This window comes from Centruroides sculpturatus, unplaced genomic scaffold, assembly GCF_000671375.1.
Source record: "Centruroides sculpturatus isolate CEXI.00-Female unplaced genomic scaffold, Cexi_2.0 scaffold5, whole genome shotgun sequence".
Taxonomy (NCBI): Eukaryota; Metazoa; Arthropoda; class Arachnida; order Scorpiones; family Buthidae; genus Centruroides; species Centruroides sculpturatus.
The window spans coordinates 1,883,765-1,902,765 of NW_019384397.1; the positions used below are offsets into that span (position 1 = coordinate 1,883,765).

At 30.4% G+C, this 19,001-nt stretch overlaps 1 protein-coding gene and 2 pseudogenes across 2 annotated transcripts in view; 2 read left to right on the forward strand and 1 right to left on the reverse strand.

Annotated features, from left to right (window-relative positions):
• The window catches only part of LOC111618480 (rho-related BTB domain-containing protein 1-like), a 153,950-nt gene that overhangs the window by 116,824 nt on the left and 18,125 nt on the right, over positions 1-19,001 (reverse strand). The gene's annotated exons all lie outside the window — the stretch shown is intronic.
• LOC111618458 lies at positions 6,998-8,525 on the forward strand (annotated as a pseudogene).
• Positions 10,570-18,588, forward strand: LOC111618459 (annotated as a pseudogene).

Below are 19,001 nucleotides of genomic sequence, written 5' to 3' on the forward strand. Positions count from 1 at the left end.
AAAACTAGGACAAAACGGGAGTCAAAAATGAATTTGAGTATAAACTAGTTTTAACTAGACAAAACGGGTTTTAACAAAGATATTCAGTATAAACTAGTTTCAACTAGTTAAAACGCGTTCTAACTAAAAACGGGTTTTGACTGTAACATATATATTGATAATAATATAAGGTGTAAATTTGAGATTCCTACAGTTCTTATTACTTAAGAGAGACAAATATATCAGGTTTAAAATGTTTGCATTGACTGGATTTAGCAGACAAAATATCTAGTAATGGTATAATAATTAATATATTTTTATCTTGATTAAGTAGATAAGATAAAAATTTCTTATTCTTACTATTCTCCAAAATTCTATTAAAAAAAGCAGAATGATTTACATGCTTATCATGAATTTCAGTTGATAAATATCACACTTATTCTTTGGTGCTGTCATTTAATAGAATTCATCTGTAACCTTAATTAAACTTGTCAAGTGAAGTTTACAGTTCCATTTTTAGACAACTTTTTGATCCTCTTACTTGTTAGCATAAAACATTGTAGATTGACAGGTATTTTGCCTTTGCATAATGGAAGAGAGACAATAAGAAAGTCAGATAATTTTGAAAGAAAGAATACTGGAAGAAGAAATCAAATGAGTTCTTTAATGGAGAAAATATGCAAATATCTTACCTCAAAAGCACAGATAGTATAATCAATAATGTTACTTGCAAGTTTGCAGTAGTTACAGTTTTGAACACCAATCCATTTTGTGTTTTTTCTTTTACATTTTTATAAATTAATTATTAAATTCAATACAAAATGACACTTAATATTTCTAGTCAAACTGTTAATTATTGGATAAAAATAGCTCTATAATTTCAATGATTCTTTAATTATTTCTAATTACCATTCTCATTATACTTTTCTTTTACAAAAACTGTATATTGATTTAAAAAACTGCTGGATATTTAAAATATACAGCAACATCTATATATATATAAAAATGGACATGTATGTCCCTATATTTCACTTTTCCGCCAAAACTACACATTGCACGTGAATGGTGTTTGTATGTGGTAGTAGCCCCAAGTCTCCATTCATGCACTATGGTGGTTGTGTCTCGATAGCTATAAGGGTGTGGGAGATATGGGGCTGAAAGTGGTTGAAAGTGGTTTTCTATTTCAAATGTTATGTTCGAATTTAATTCAAACATAAAATTCGAATATTGGTTCGATTATAGAACGATTGTAAATGTTCCAGAAATGCTGAAAATAGTTCGTTTGACTGGACGTAAAAATTCTCTAATTAGTCTGGAAACGGGGGATCTAATTCTTGCATTCTGTGAAAACGGGTAAGATTGGCTATAATGTAATTATCTTAATCTTCACTATTGTAACTTTTTGCCCAGCGAAGCGGGTCCTTGCAGCTAGATTCTAGATTACTTAGAAAAACAGTTTTTTATATAGAAAAAAACACTATATTACATACAAATAAAAACCCAGCGAAGCGTGTCCTTGCAGCTAGTTTTAAATAATATCTGAGATAAGTGAACAAAGTCTTTGGTCCAGTGTTTGTTGCTAAATCCAAGAAATGACTAAATATAAAAAAAAACTATAAATCCTTATTTTATACACAATACAAAACTTTTTATATTACAATAAAATTTTTCTTAGTGAATGTTTCTATTTTTTGTATTTACAAGTGTTTTATAACATGTATAAGCTGAATATAATACTTCAAAGAACTTCAAAAAGGTTGAAATTAATAAAATTTATCTTTATTCTTTAATAATCCCATTATATTATTCAAGGGTAGCCTCTAAAATCTGACAATAAATTAAATAATTGAAATTATTATTATTCTTTCAAAATTATATCAATTGGTAGCATGCAGGCTGCATTCAGTCCAATCCTTATTGAAAATTGGCCTACTTTATTGTTATTTATTTAAAAATTCAAAATATCTCATTTTTTACATACTGATAAAAAAATTAGAGAGGTTGAGGCGCACGTTTTAAACGTGTAAACGTGTACGTGTGACGTTCGGCGCCGCTTTCCCGTAAGCCTAAAAGTTTGACAATGGTGTTTGGATAGTCGGTGGAATTACGCTCGACATTCCAAACACCATCGTCAAACTTTTAGGCTTACGGGAAAGCGGCGCCGAACGTCACACGTACACGTTTACACGTTTAAAACGTGCGCCTCAACCTCTCTATTACTTCTCTACTATGACAGATTCACTTAGCACCAAAAATGATTAGACTATTCTGATTTGTATCTATGCACTTACTACATATTTAGATACCATACAACATAATTTATTGTGGCATAGATGTAAACAATAAATATAAATTGTTCCTTTATCTTTCATTATGTAAAGATATTGTATTCATTATGTAAAGATAAACATTTATATCATCATTTATATAAAAAAAAACTCATATTTACCATTCCACTATAAAAGTACTATTATTGGATATCAATCTATCAATTTTCACAATATAAACAAAAAACTTTACACATGTTTTTCTAGAAACTAAAGAAAATTCTGAAAATTTATTCTTTACTTTTTTCTTGTCTTATTTCAAATAACCACTTATTTTTTTATTTGCATTATGAACTATGAAGCACTATATAATTTACCTTGAGAAAACTAAATACTGTATTTTGTATTTACTCTAATAAACAACATGATAGCTATAACTTTTTTCAGCTTGCATGCAACTGTACTGTTTATTAGAATAAATACAGTACACTGACAATAAGTAAATAAAACTTTAATAAATAAATACATTTTTCCTTAAAACAGTCTACTTACAAGGAGACACTACAGATTTGGATTTTGATGATCTTTGGTGTAGAGGTAGTACACCATGTGAATGTACTACCTGTAAAATACTAAAGTGCAAAATTCAAATATAATCGAGAAAAATGAACTTAATTTATTGAAGCATTATAATATAATTACATATCATTGTCAGATGTACATGATCCTGAATGATACTTATTGTAAAAACATTCAAAACAAAAATTCTGTCTACACCAAGAACAACAAAAAAATGCTGCTTGTTTTACAATTGCAAGGTATTTGTAAACGATCTGATGAAAAACACGCTTCATTTACATTTGTAAAAAACTTTCTTATATCACAGAGTCCACTGGCATACCAAGCATATTTTATCATGTCACAAAATATTGGTGCTGATAATTGATGATGGATAATTGAATGTATTTTCAGGCAATCCTCTCGAGAATGAATTTCATAATTTTTGTCCAGTAGTTCAGCGTTATTTTGTAATCATTTGAATTTTTCCACCCACTGGTTTGACGCTTTAAATTGCAAATCAGGAAACTGACTAGCAGCTAAAGCCAATGCTGTAAATTTCTTGTGGTCACTTGTTTATAATTTTGTCTCATTTTGACAAAGTGGTTGTACATCCAAGAATCAATCAATTGATATTTATCAAAAATAGTTCCACCACATTCAACATCTTTTTCCCATAATTTTAAATGATCCATTCTTTTCAAATGACTACATTTGTTTTTTGTAATGTTTATAGTTTCCACGTAGGGTGGGCTTTTGTTAGTTTTAAGACTTTGATTTTATATTCCAGTGAGATATATTCCTTCATTCTATATTTTTTTCATCAGGTACAGTACATAGTCATCAGATGAGTCATCTTTAACTGCTTCGAAATTTCCTTCTGTACAGTCTTCTTGGACATAAATCAATTCGTCATCAATTATAAAGCTTTTTTCATTCAACACATCCAATGTATTATTGTATAATTCTATGCCTATCAGCATAGCATCTTCAGATAGCGTATCAGAAGATGCTGTTGCAATTAAATTATTTTCGAAAAGTAAACTCTCATAATACACTACTACATATTTTAGCCACTGCTTCGATACATCACTGTGTAAAAGTTATCATCAACAGTTTTTTTGTCACAATATGAAGAACTTGCTTTGCTTGATGACATTTTTTTAATTATAAAATAATTTTTCAAAATAAATTTCACTGCACAAATATGTCTATTTGTGTCGAAATTCAGAAACAAACTGTTAAAGAGTGAGTGAAAAAGACTCTAGACCAATGTTCAAACCTGGTATAAGTAGCTCCCTCTCAACTTGACAAAGGTGGGTTTCAAAGTAAAAATATTAGACTTGGAATAGTAGAAATTAAATTAAAATAAATAAATAATAAAAAAATACCAAAAAAATCAATAAATAATAAGAAATAAATGAATGAGTAAATAAATAAATACATTATAAGTATTTATGAGTTAAAAAAAAAGTATACACAAGAGAATCGAACCCAAGCAGACCAGCATACTCATGCCACAGCACACTCAAGTGGAAGTACGCGTAACTTATATATAAAGTGCTAAAGAAAACTTTAAGTTCGTTTTTCTCAATTATATTTGATATTTGAACTTATTTGAACTTTAGTATTTTACATTTCCTTTTTTACTTTGATCAAGAACTACCGTGAATCAATAACTAGTGACTTTAAACACACGGCAGTCTGCTGGCAGCTCCCCTCCGAGAGGTCAGTCAGAAGTGCACCCATTTTAGTCACCATAGGTAATATTAACCAACCAATTAATTTAGATGCAAAAAATAGATTTTTACAGTAACCAACTTATTTAATTATCATAAAAATGTTTTTGGCTCCTTTTGAATCATCAATATTCCTTATAACTAATTTTGAACAAAAAATTTAAAAATTATTAAAAATTTGTATCAACATTGTTAAATTGAATAAAGGTTTAAAAGGCTATTCTAGAAGTAATTCTTGTAACTGATGATGGTTCAAAAAGAGCCAAAAACATTTTTATGATAAGTAAGTTGGTTAGCTTAACAAGTAGTTTTTATTTTTTGTAAATGTTTGTTTATATATATATGTTATGCTCAAAGACCAAAATCACTCATTGAGCGAAAAAAATGACCACAATGCATTGTGGTCATTTCAAAACGGCCACGAAGCAAAATTCGCATCATGGCATTCATAAAAACATCCACAAAGCAAAATTTGCATCGTGGCATTCATGATATTTGACCACTATGCGTTGTGGTGATTAAGAAAAGCCAGAACACGTTCTGAACATTAGCTGATGCAACCACGATACGAAGGATAGGTTGTAACTTGTCAACAGGCATATTGCAAACACTTGCGGAGTTTGTATTGTGTTCATTCTTCACCAGTGCTACCATTTCAAGGGTAATTACCCTTTTCTAGAGTAATTTCAACCTCTCAGAGTAATGTTTTGGGTAGTCTTATATTTAGGGTAAATCTAGCATAAAACTACTCTGTGTTCTGATGATATTACTCATCACTCCACAAGTTTCACTGGAAAAAGTTTTAGCCTAAAATCATTCTGTTTTTCCTTATAAATGGAAGGTTTTAGGATAGGACAACAGAAGCTAAAGAAATAATGCAGATTGATGCTAGATGCACGGGTGTACAGTATACAGTGAAACTTTGGTTTTCATCGATAATCCATCCGAAAACAATCGGTGAAATACAAAACCAACAATAACCAAAGTCAACAAAAACTGAGATATAACTGTATATTAAACCTGAGTAGGATTTCGCTTTTCTCAACCTTCATGCCATTGAGCCATTGGAACTCTCCATATCAGATGTAAATTAATACCTCTGATAAGGCCTAAAAATCCAAAGACATTTTAGTTATTAAAATGTTCAAAAACAGTAAGAATTGTTCTGATTATTATTTCACAATAATAGTACAGGGATCTGCATCATAGAATCGTTTGTCTTTTTTTTTTATTCAAGCTTGAGCTCGAGCTCGGAGAGTTTTCACAATTTAGGGTAATTTTCTGCAGTTGAAATTGGTTTGATTATTTTAGTTGGGGTACCTAATGTTGATAGGGGACGTGCAGCTCCCAGAAATGTTTTAGCTGTTGTTATGAGCATTAATCCATCAGGTCTCTATCAGTTAGGAAACAAGGAAAGTCTTCTTAATCAACTTTATGCTCGTAATGAATTTACAATTTCTATAGTAACTTTATTAACATTCAGAACGCACCCTCAACTTTATTTACACTTCGCTCAGCATTCATGTTAACATCTGGAAGTAGCAAGGATTTATAATGTGTCACTGTAAAAGATACTGTATTGATAAAAATGCAAATGTCACTTAAAGAACATAAAATGCACGAATAATTAATTGTTGTTGTAAAGTAACTAAGTTAAATTTCTGTATATGGTAAATAATTTTGTTACCTGCGTATATAAGATGATTGAAGATAAATAAATCATAATGAAAAAGAAAGTTTTATTTTCTTATCACCACCTTGTTATTAGTTAACATCCAGAAGGTGTGGTGGTTTTTAAAATCAGGTAAAAATTAAATTAATAATTTTTTTAAACTAGTGCAAATGGGGAGAAATAGAATTATCTTAAATATATTTTGTGATACACATTGTTATTCTATGGTTTGATGATTATTTCTATAAAATAAACTCGAACAAAAGTTAAAATATAAAAATTGGATATAATTGTATAAAATTATTTTAGATGCTATGTTAAAAATAATTAATTTACTTATTCATTCTAAACATAATAAACATTTACTGTAATTTTGTGACTAACCCATGCATTGTGTTTGAAAGTTAATTTGAAAGCAGTTGTGGATTAGACAACCATGGAGGATATCTTCTGATTTTAACTCTGAATTACCAACTCATCTTTTAGCCTTTTCTTCATCTAAAGCAGTGGTTCCCAAAGTGGTTCCTACGGACCCCCAGGGGTCCTTGGTACTATTTTGGGGGTCTGTGGCAAATAAAAATTAATTTGGGGGTGTGTGGACAATGTCAGGGGGTCCGAGAAAAGTTTAATATAAAGTAAAATAATTGTGACCCATTTTCATTATTAGGATAGTTAAAAATAAATAGCAATAAATAAATTGGTAGCCATTTTTACATTCTGAGTAAAATATAAGTATATAGGTACATAAAATACAAAATACAAGTAATGACAAGCATTGCACGATGAGAGTCGAGCCAACCACGGCTGCCTATCTATGCAGATTTGATCATGAACGAAATCTTGCCGGTACATACAATAACTTGTCTAAAATATTACACTAGATGAGTTGTGCATCTAATCAACAATTTAATTCTCTTTTGTGCGTGATGTAAAGTGCATACAACAATTTCTCTATACAACTTGACGAGGTAACTTTGCTAGGAAATGAAGCATTACTTTTAGCTTATGTAAGATTTGTAAAATGATGAGAATATTTCCCAAGAATTGTTATTTGCCAAATGTTTGGAAACTGATACAAAAGGTGAAACAATATTTAATGAATTAAAAACATTTTTCGATGCAAAAGATATACCCTTGAGTAATATCCTCTCCGTTACTACTTACAGTGCTCTGGCAATGGTAGGATGACACTGAGGCTTTCTGGCATACTTGAAACAAGCTAAACTGAATATATTTTCTGTACATTGTGTCATTCACCAACACCAATTAGCTACCAAAAACCTTAGTGAACACTTGCATGGCTCACTAGACTATGTCATTCGGGCAGTTAATAGAATCAAAAGATATGCCTTAAATGAGAGATTATTTGCTCAACTTTGTTTAGAAAATGATGAAGATTATAATCGTTTACTACTTAACACAGAAGTTCGTTGGTTATCTAAAGGTGCATGTTTGGATCGATTTTATGCACTCTTTGATTCAGCGTTGGAATTCCTGGACAGCAAAAACAATAATTTGCAGCTCAATTTAATTAATTCAAAAAATGACATAGCATATATGACTGACTTATTTGCCAAATTTAATGAAACCAATTTGAAGTTACAAGATGATCAATTAAATTTAATCAAAACTAAAAGTATAATATCTGTGTTTGTTGCAAAACTTTTTTTATACAAACAAAACTTGGGAAGAGAAGAATGCTCTGTTTCCAAATCTTTCAAAATTGCAAAAACAAGATGATGATTTGCTTGTTTATTGTCAACAGTTAACGGCTCTTCATTCTGACCTCAGCCAAAGATTTGAGGATATTCTTCACTTGAGTATCTCTGATTTGGTGTTGGACCCTTTTGCAAGTAGACCCACAAACTCAGATGAAGCTATACTAATACAGGAGGAACTTATTGAATTATCCACAAATGAGGAGCTAAAACCAATGTTTGAACATGGATACCACAAATTCTGGTTACAAAAACAGATACCAATTTTATATCATGCATTATGGGCCACTGTACAGAAGCTGTTGATTGCTTTCCCATCTTCCTATTTAGTAGAACGTGGAATAGGACAGTTATGAATCTCATCATGATAAAAAGAAATTGACTGCAAATTAGTACTTGTGGAGACTTACGAATGTTACTCACGAACATCAAGCTGAACATAAATAATCACTAAAAATATAATTTCTAAAAATAAAAGATTATCTTTAGATAAGATAAACGAGTAAAATAAACACTCTTTCTTAAACCGATTTTCGAGTGATTTATATCAGCAAACAAATAATTAACAAAGATATTATACTTCAGCCCCTTATTTCTTTTATTATTTTCAAATTTCTCCAAAAATTTCCAAAAGATTCTCCAAATTTATATTTAATATATATGTTACCGCTAAAGCTCGAAATCCGTTAATGTGCACATTACCTAGCTAATCTGCAGATTAACTAGGGTGATCCGTTAAAGCTGCAAAAATTATTCCATTTCTCAAATTACCTAAGTAACGTTCAGATTATCTAGGTAATCTGCAAATTACCTACTAGGCACTCGGTAAAGTGAAAATAAGATTTTTGCTGGAACAACAGCAACGTTTCTGTACGCTTAAATTAACATAATGTTATTTATTTAATTTTCAATATCTAAAGAATCAAGTTAATACAATCAACAAATTAGTTGATTGAATCAATCATCAATCAATTAAAAAAACTTTAATACAAAAATCAAACGGTTTAAAATATTACTACAATTAGGGAAATGAATTTGCAAAACATATGATAAAATTGTACTTACTTATTAGTGCAATCTAAAGATTGGTGACACTTTGAATTACGTAGCAATTGGTTTTTGCGACAAGCACGCCTATTTGTGGTACATTTAGATTTGCAGTCACATTTTCTGAAACCCTGCCCAGTACCAAGGGATTGTTTTATTGCTGTTTGACGTAAAGATATTTCTACAGCAGGGACATCCATCTTCTTTCGTTAAAAATCTCTCTTTGCAAACACTGAATTCAGATTTTGCATACAATTGTTTTAAAATACCTGTTTTAGTATCAAGTTTATAAAAGCCATCCTCTGTTTTACTAAGAACCACAGCTAAAATTGAACGTGCATCAGTTTTTGCTCTGTCTTCTTCGGGTACTTTAATTCTCACAGCGAAACCTTCATCGACGTTTGGGTGCTTTGCATTAGAAACTGCTAACATTTTCTTTGCTTGCTTTTCTAAACATTTCTTGGCTTCATCACGCTGTATTTTCTGATCCATATTCTTTTTACAGATGATGCACAATACATTCTTACCATACCCTTCCTCTTTAGGATCTACTTCACCACAAACTGCGTGAACAAACATATTACACGATTTACACTTGTGAGCACTTGATGCTGCTTTTGAGCAAACAATACAGACTATGTCTTGTATAGTGCTCTTTACAGGCTCCGTACGAAACTGTGATGGCGATTCTGCTGAAGTTGAGAGTAACTCAGTGATGACTTCTTCAACTTGCAGAGGCGATTCCTTGGAGGTGCAGGGTAACTGAATATTCTTCGTGACTGCATCATCAATCAACGGTATAGAAGGCAGTTTAAGATTACTATCGGTAAATTCTTGTATTTCTATAGGTGATTCTGTAGAAGCGGGGGATAACGGAATGTCCTCTTGAGTAAGATTTGACTGTGATCTCATAATCACAGTCTCTTGTGAATCTTCTAATTTTTCAAGGTCTTCTTCAGTTTTTATCGAATGTCAAACAATTCTCCGGCATGGACAAACTTTTTCAAACCTTTCTCGCGCATCTGACAACGGCTCAATGAGTTTTTCACAGCCTCGTACAGTCAACACATCACACCTTTGAATTATTTGATAATCTCGAGATGATTCTTTCTTCTTGGAAACTTTTATTTGCTTTACATCTTCAATTATGGAATCATACTTTGGTTTGTTATTAAAACACTACGTATTATATTTTAAATCTTCGCTAAAGAGGTTTGCGAAGAATCTTTTCTTGATTTTACTCACCAATTCGGTGCTTGCTTGCATTCTAGGATTTAAATTTATCTACGTAAAAAGAAGGAGTGGGGAAAGGAAGTGAAAGAAACAAACTTTTGAACTTTAACGATACGGAAGCCGTTAATGTGCAGATTACCTAGATACTCTGCAAATTACCTAGGTAATTTGAGAAATTGAACAATTTTCGCAGCTTTAACGGATCACCCTAGTTAATCTGCAGATTAACTAGGTAATGTACACATTAACGGATTTCGAGCTTTAGCGGTAACACATATATATATATAGAATTTATATTTAAAAATAATTATTTTAAAATTAATACAGATTTTTTTCGCCAAAAAAATGGAATATTAATGGGATCAGTTGTTGGATCTAAATTAGCTGAGATTTGTATGAAATCAATTGATGAAAATATATCACAAGTTCCAGGTATAGAATTTTATGCTCGTTATGTGGACGACATATTAATTATTTTTGATTCATATATAGTAACACCTCATGAAATTGAAGATTATGCGAATAACTTAAAAACTAATATAAAGTTTACTAGTGAATTAGAACAGAATCAGGAAATAAACTATTTGAATGTGACTATTAAACATGAGAAAACGCAACTGGTGTTTCATAAGTACGAAAAATTATGTAATACAGAAAAAACAATTAGTTATAAATCTTATTGCCCTATAGATACTAAGAGAAATGTTTTTACTATGGAATTGCAAAAGAAAAATTTTTATTAAACAATTTTATTAATATGGTATGATTTTAAAAGTTGCATCCGTTACAATTTATTAAGAGTAATTTAAATATTTCACAAAATACACAAACATTTGTTTTTAATGTGACTTTTGTTGCTGCATATTAAATGATATGGATTTTATATCTGGATTATACTTTGTTATTTTTAAAAGTACACATACAGAGCTTGATTGGTCCGTTATCCTATTTCTTAATTTATTTTTTATAAAATTCATTTCAGAAAGTAGCTATTCACATGACCACGTCAATGAAAATATTGATAAAATTGCTTTTGCTAATATTTTTAAGCAAAAGCATTCCATGTGGTTAGAATTTCATCTTTGGCACATTTATTTATTATACCCAATAATTGATTATTTTCAATTACTTTCAAATCTTTTCTTAAATCAGCAAATTTTTTGTTTCATATGGAGCTTGACTGGAAATTAATTAATCGCATTTCTATGTCATGCAAATTTAAACAGTCAAAGAGTTTTAAATTTAATTTATCAAACGGTATTTTATCGTAATATAAAATAAATTTTGACGTTTCTTAAAATTGTCAAAAACTGTGTAAATCTTGCAGAAAATTCCTGGATCACGGATTGAATTGTTGCTGAAAATCCTTTTTTTATTTTCTCTTGATTTGGTTTTTTATGACTTTCAATGTCAGAAAAAAAATTTTTTTTGTATTCGAAAATGTTTATATGAATTTTAAAGAATGTTGTGATTAAAAACTTGTAATTTGACTTTGATCGCTTTGATTAAGTCAAACATTACAATGATCGTTTTATTAACACCTTGTAGTTTGACATTTAACTCACATAAGTGAGAACATAAATCAGTAAAAAACAATATACAGTGGTACCTCAGGTATGAACGTCTCAGCATATGAAATTTTCAAAATACGACATGAAATTTGAACATATTTTTGCTCTACGATATGAACAAAAACTCACCATACAACGTTACATTAGTTCGCAGCACCATTTTTTATTCACTTCTGTTCATTCCGCGTTCCGTCTCAGTCCACGTGTTTGCTTCGTCGTGGAAGGATCTTGCTCGATAAAGGAAATCTTGAGGTATTATTAGAAAGTGATGATTTTATTGAAAAGAAACATCCCAAAAAGGTTCACACTGGCTGTTTTGCTGCTCGGAGTAATGACATTTGTCTAAGTCATTTTAGAAACATTTTAAAAAGTAGGCAAAACCAAACCTCTTTGGATAGATATTTTACCGAGCGACCTGTATCCAGTGAAAGTGCTGGTGAAAGTGAAGGAAAGAAAGCTAAAAGCAGTGAATAAGTAGGCAAAGCCAAACATCTTTGGATAGATATTTTACTAAGCAACCTCTATCCAGTGAAAGTGCTGGTGGAAGTGAAGGAAAGAAAGCTAAAAGCAGTGAATAAAAATTTAAATATATATATATAAAACAACACTAATTTTTTAAAATCTTTTCTAAGTTATTTTTAAGTTATTGTTACATTATGTTATGTACAGTACGTTAAGTTTTAGTANAAAAAAAAACTCATATTTACCATTCCACTATAAAAGTACTATTATTGGATATCAATCTATCAATTTTCACAATATAAACAAAAAACTTTACACATGTTTTTCTAGAAACTAAAGAAAATTCTGAAAATTTATTCTTTACTTTTTTCTTGTCTTATTTCAAATAACCACTTATTTTTTTATTTGCATTATGAACTATGAAGCACTATATAATTTACCTTGAGAAAACTAAATACTGTATTTTGTATTTACTCTAATAAACAACATGATAGCTATAACTTTTTTCAGCTTGCATGCAACTGTACTGTTTATTAGAATAAATACAGTACACTGACAATAAGTAAATAAAACTTTAATAAATAAATACATTTTTCCTTAAAACAGTCTACTTACAAGGAGACACTACAGATTTGGATTTTGATGATCTTTGGTGTAGAGGTAGTACACCATGTGAATGTACTACCTGTAAAATACTAAAGTGCAAAATTCAAATATAATCGAGAAAAATGAACTTAATTTATTGAAGCATTATAATATAATTACATATCATTGTCAGATGTACATGATCCTGAATGATACTTATTGTAAAAACATTCAAAACAAAAATTCTGTCTACACCAAGAACAACAAAAAAATGCTGCTTGTTTTACAATTGCAAGGTATTTGTAAACGATCTGATGAAAAACACGCTTCATTTACATTTGTAAAAGACTTTCTTATATCACAGAGTCCACTGGCATACCAAGCATATTTTATCATGTCACAAAATATTGGTGCTGATAATTGATGATGGATAATTGAATGTATTTTCAGGCAATCCTCTCGAGAATGAATTTCATAATTTTTGTCCAGTAGTTCAGCGTTATTTTGTAATCATTTGAATTTTTCCACCCACTGGTTTGACGCTTTAAATTGCAAATCAGGAAACTGACTAGCAGCTAAAGCCAATGCTGTAAATTTCTTGTGGTCACTTGTTTATAATTTTGTCTCATTTCGACAAAGTGGTTGTACATCCAAGAATCAATCAATTGATATTTATCAAAAATAGTTCCACCACATTCAACATCTTTTTCCCATAATTTTAAATGATCCATTCTTTTCAAATGACTACATTTGTTTTTTGTAATGTTTATAGTTTCCACGTAGGGTGGGCTTTTGTTAGTTTTAAGACTTTGATTTTATATTCCAGTGAGATATATTCCTTCATTCTATATTTTTTTCATCAGGTACAGTACATAGTCATCAGATGAGTCATCTTTAACTGCTTCGAAATTTCCTTCTGTACAGTCTTCTTGGACATAAATCAATTCGTCATCAATTATAAAGCTTTTTTCATTCAACACATCCAATGTATTATTGTATAATTCTATGCCTATCAGCATAGCATCTTCAGATAGCGTATCAGAAGATGCTGTTGCAATTAAATTATTTTCGAAAAGTAAACTCTCATAATACACTACTACATATTTTAGCCACTGCTTCGATACATCACTGTGTAAAAGTTATCATCAACAGTTTTTTTGTCACAATATGAAGAACTTGCTTTGCTTGATGACATTTTTTTAATTATAAAATAATTTTTGAAAATAAATTTCACTGCACAAATATGTCTATTTGTGTCGAAATTCAGAAACAAACTGTTAAAGAGTGAGTGAAAAAGACTCTAGACCAATGTTCAAACCTGGTATAAGTAGCTCCCTCTCAACTTGACAAAGGTGGGTTTCAAAGTAAAAATATTAGACTTGGAATAGTAGAAATTAAATTAAAATAAATAAATAATAAAAAAATACCAAAAAAATCAATAAATAATAAGAAATAAATGAATGAGTAAATAAATAAATACATTATAAGTATTTATGAGTTAAAAAAAAAGTATACACAAGAGAATCGAACCCAAGCAGACCAGCATACTCATGCCACAGCACACTCAAGTGGAAGTACGCGTAACTTATATATAAAGTGCTAAAGAAAACTTTAAGTTCGTTTTTCTCAATTATATTTGATATTTGAACTTATTTGAACTTTAGTATTTTACATTTCCTTTTTTACTTTGATCAAGAACTACCGTGAATCAATAACTAGTGACTTTAAACACACGGCAGTCTGCTGGCAGCTCCCCTCCGAGAGGTCAGTCAGAAGTGCACCCATTTTAGTCACCATAGGTAATATTAACCAACCAATTAATTTAGATGCAAAAAATAGATTTTTACAGTAACCAACTTATTTAATTATCATAAAAATGTTTTTGGCTCCTTTTGAATCATCAATATTCCTTATAACTAATTTTGAACAAAAAATTTAAAAATTATTAAAAATTTGTATCAACATTGTTAAATTGAATAAAGGTTTAAAAGGCTATTCTAGAAGTAATTCTTGTAACTGATGATGGTTCAAAAAGAGCCAAAAACATTTTTATGATAAGTAAGTTGGTTAGCTTAACAAGTAGTTTTTATTTTTTGTAAATGTTTGTTTATATATATATGTTATGCTCAAAGACCAAAATCACTCATTGAGCGAAAAAAATGACCACAATGCATTGTGGTCATTTCAAAACGGCCACGAAGCAAAATTCGCATCATGGCATTCATAAAAACATCCACAAAGCAAAATTTGCATCGTGGCATTCATGATATTTGACCACTATGCGTTGTGGTGATTAAGAAAAGCCAGAACACGTTCTGAACATTAGCTGATGCAACCACGATACGAAGGATAGGTTGTAACTTGTCAACAGGCATATTGCAAACACTTGCGGAGTTTGTATTGTGTTCATTCTTCACCAGTGCTACCATTTCAAGGGTAATTACCCTTTTCTAGAGTAATTTCAACCTCTCAGAGTAATGTTTTGGGTAGTCTTATATTTAGGGTAAATCTAGCATAAAACTACTCTGTGTTCTGATGATATTACTCATCACTCCACAAGTTTCACTGGAAAAAGTTTTAGCCTAAAATCATTCTGTTTTTCCTTATAAATGGAAGGTTTTAGGATAGGACAACAGAAGCTAAAGAAATAATGCAGATTGATGCTAGATGCACGGGTGTACAGTATACAGTGAAACTTTGGTTTTCATCGATAATCCATCCGAAAACAATCGGTGAAATACAAAACCAACAATAACCAAAGTCAACAAAAACTGAGATATAACTGTATATTAAACCTGAGTAGGATTTCGCTTTTCTCAACCTTCATGCCATTGAGCCATTGGAACTCTCCATATCAGATGTAAATTAATACCTCTGATAAGGCCTAAAAATCCAAAGACATTTTAGTTATTAAAATGTTCAAAAACAGTAAGAATTGTTCTGATTATTATTTCACAATAATAGTACAGGGATCTGCATCATAGAATCGTTTGTCTTTTTTTTTTATTCAAGCTTGAGCTCGAGCTCGGAGAGTTTTCACAATTTAGGGTAATTTTCTGCAGTTGAAATTGGTTTGATTATTTTAGTTGGGGTACCTAATGTTGATAGGGGACGTGCAGCTCCCAGAAATGTTTTAGCTGTTGTTATGAGCATTAATCCATCAGGTCTCTATCAGTTAGGAAACAAGGAAAGTCTTCTTAATCAACTTTATGCTCGTAATGAATTTACAATTTCTATAGTAACTTTATTAACATTCAGAACGCACCCTCAACTTTATTTACACTTCGCTCAGCATTCATGTTAACATCTGGAAGTAGCAAGGATTTATAATGTGTCACTGTAAAAGATACTGTATTGATAAAAATGCAAATGTCACTTAAAGAACATAAAATGCACGAATAATTAATTGTTGTTGTAAAGTAACTAAGTTAAATTTCTGTATATGGTAAATAATTTTGTTACCTGCGTATATAAGATGATTGAAGATAAATAAATCATAATGAAAAAGAAAGTTTTATTTTCTTATCACCACCTTGTTATTAGTTAACATCCAGAAGGTGTGGTGGTTTTTAAAATCAGGTAAAAATTAAATTAATAATTTTTTTAAACTAGTGCAAATGGGGAGAAATAGAATTATCTTAAATATATTTTGTGATACACATTGTTATTCTATGGTTTGATGATTATTTCTATAAAATAAACTCGAACAAAAGTTAAAATATAAAAATTGGATATAATTGTATAAAATTATTTTAGATGCTATGTTAAAAATAAATAATTTACTTATTCATTCTAAACATAATAAACATTTACTGTAATTTTGTGACTAACCCATGCATTGTGTTTGAAAGTTAATTTGAAAGCAGTTGTGGATTAGACAACCATGGAGGATATCTTCTGATTTTAACTCTGAATTACCAACTCATCTTTTAGCCTTTTCTTCATCTAAAGCAGTGGTTCCCAAAGTGGTTCCTACGGACCCCCAGGGGTCCTTGGTACTATTTTGGGGGTCTGTGGCAAATAAAAATTAATTTGGGGGTGTGTGGACAATGTCAGGGGGTCCGAGAAAAGTTTAATATAAAGTAAAATAATTGTGACCCATTTTCATTATTAGGATAGTTAAAAATAAATAGCAATAAATAAATTGGTAGCCATTTTTACATTCTGAGTAAAATATAAGTATATAGGTACATAAAATACAAAATACAAGTAATGACAAGCATTGCACGATGAGAGTCGAGCCGACCACGGCTGCCTATCTATGCAGATTTGATCATGAACGAAATCTTGCCGGTACATACAATAACTTGTCTAAAATATTACACTAGATGAGTTGTGCATCTAATCAACAATTTAATTCTCTTTTGTGCGTGATGTAAAGTGCATACAACAATTTCTCTATACAACTTGACGAGGTAACTTTGCTAGGAAATGAAGCATTACTTTTAGCTTATGTAAGATTTGTAAAATGATGAGAATATTTCCCAAGAATTGTTATTTGCCAAATGTTTGGAAACTGATACAAAAGGTGAAACAATATTTAATGAATTAAAAACATTTTTCGATGCAAAAGATATACCCTTGAGTAATATCCTCTCCGTTACTACTTACAGTGCTCTGGCAATGGTAGGATGACACTGAGGCTTTCTGGCATACTTGAAACAAGCTAAACTGAATATATTTTCTGTACATTGTGTCATTCACCAACACCAATTAGCTACCAAAAACCTTAGTGAACACTTGCATGGCTCACTAGACTATGTCATTCGGGCAGTTAATAGAATCAAAAGATATGCCTTAAATGAGAGATTATTTGCTCAACTTTGTTTAGAAAATGATGAAGATTATAATCGTTTACTACTTAACACAGAAGTTCGTTGGTTATCTAAAGGTGCATGTTTGGATCGATTTTATGCACTCTTTGATTCAGCGTTGGAATTCCTGGACAGCAAAAACAATAATTTGCAGCTCAATTTAATTAATTCAAAAAATGACATAGCATATATGACTGACTTATTTGCCAAATTTAATGAAACCAATTTGAAGTTACAAGATGATCAATTAAATTTAATCAAAACTAAAAGTATAATATCTGTGTTTGTTGCAAAACTTTTTTTATACAAACAAAACTTGGGAAGAGAAGAATGCTCTGTTTCCAAATCTTTCAAAATTGCAAAAACAAGATGATGATTTGCTTGTTTATTGTCAACAGTTAACGGCTCTTCATTCTGACCTCAGCCAAAGATTTGAGGATATTCTTCACTTGAGTATCTCTGATTTGGTGTTGGACCCTTTTGCAAGTAGACCCACAAACTCAGATGAAGCTATACTAATACAGGAGGAACTTATTGAATTATCCACAAATGAGGAGCTAAAACCAATGTTTGAACATGGATACCACAAATTCTGGTTACAAAAACAGATACCAATTTTATATCATGCATTATGGGCCACTGTACAGAAGCTGTTGATTGCTTTCCCATCTTCCTATTTAGTAGAACGTGGAATAGGACAGTTATGAATCTCATCATGATAAAAAGAAATTGACTGCAAATTAGTACTTGTGGAGACTTACGAATGTTACTCACGAACATCAAGCTGAACATAAATAATCACTAAAAATATAATTTCTAAAAATAAAAGATTATCTTTAGATAAGATAAACGAGTAAAATAAACACTCTTTCTTAAACCGATTTTCGAGTGATTTATATCAGCAAACAAATAATTAACAAAGATATTATACTTCAGCCCCTTATTTCTTTTATTATTTTCAAATTTCTCCAAAAATTTCCAAAAGATTCTCCAAATTTATATTTAATATATATGTTACCGCTAAAGCTCGAAATCCGTTAATGTGCACATTACCTAGCTAATCTGCAGATTAACTAGGGTGATCCGTTAAAGCTGCAAAAATTATTCCATTTCTCAAATTACCTAAGTAACGTTCAGATTATCTAGGTAATCTGCAAATTACCTACTAGGCACTCGGTAAAGTGAAAATAAGATTTTTGCTGGAACAACAGCAACGTTTCTGTACGCTTAAATTAACATAATGTTATTTATTTAATTTTCAATATCTAAAGAATCAAGTTAATACAATCAACAAATTAGTTGATTGAATCAATCATCAATCAATTAAAAAAACTTTAATACAAAAATCAAACGGTT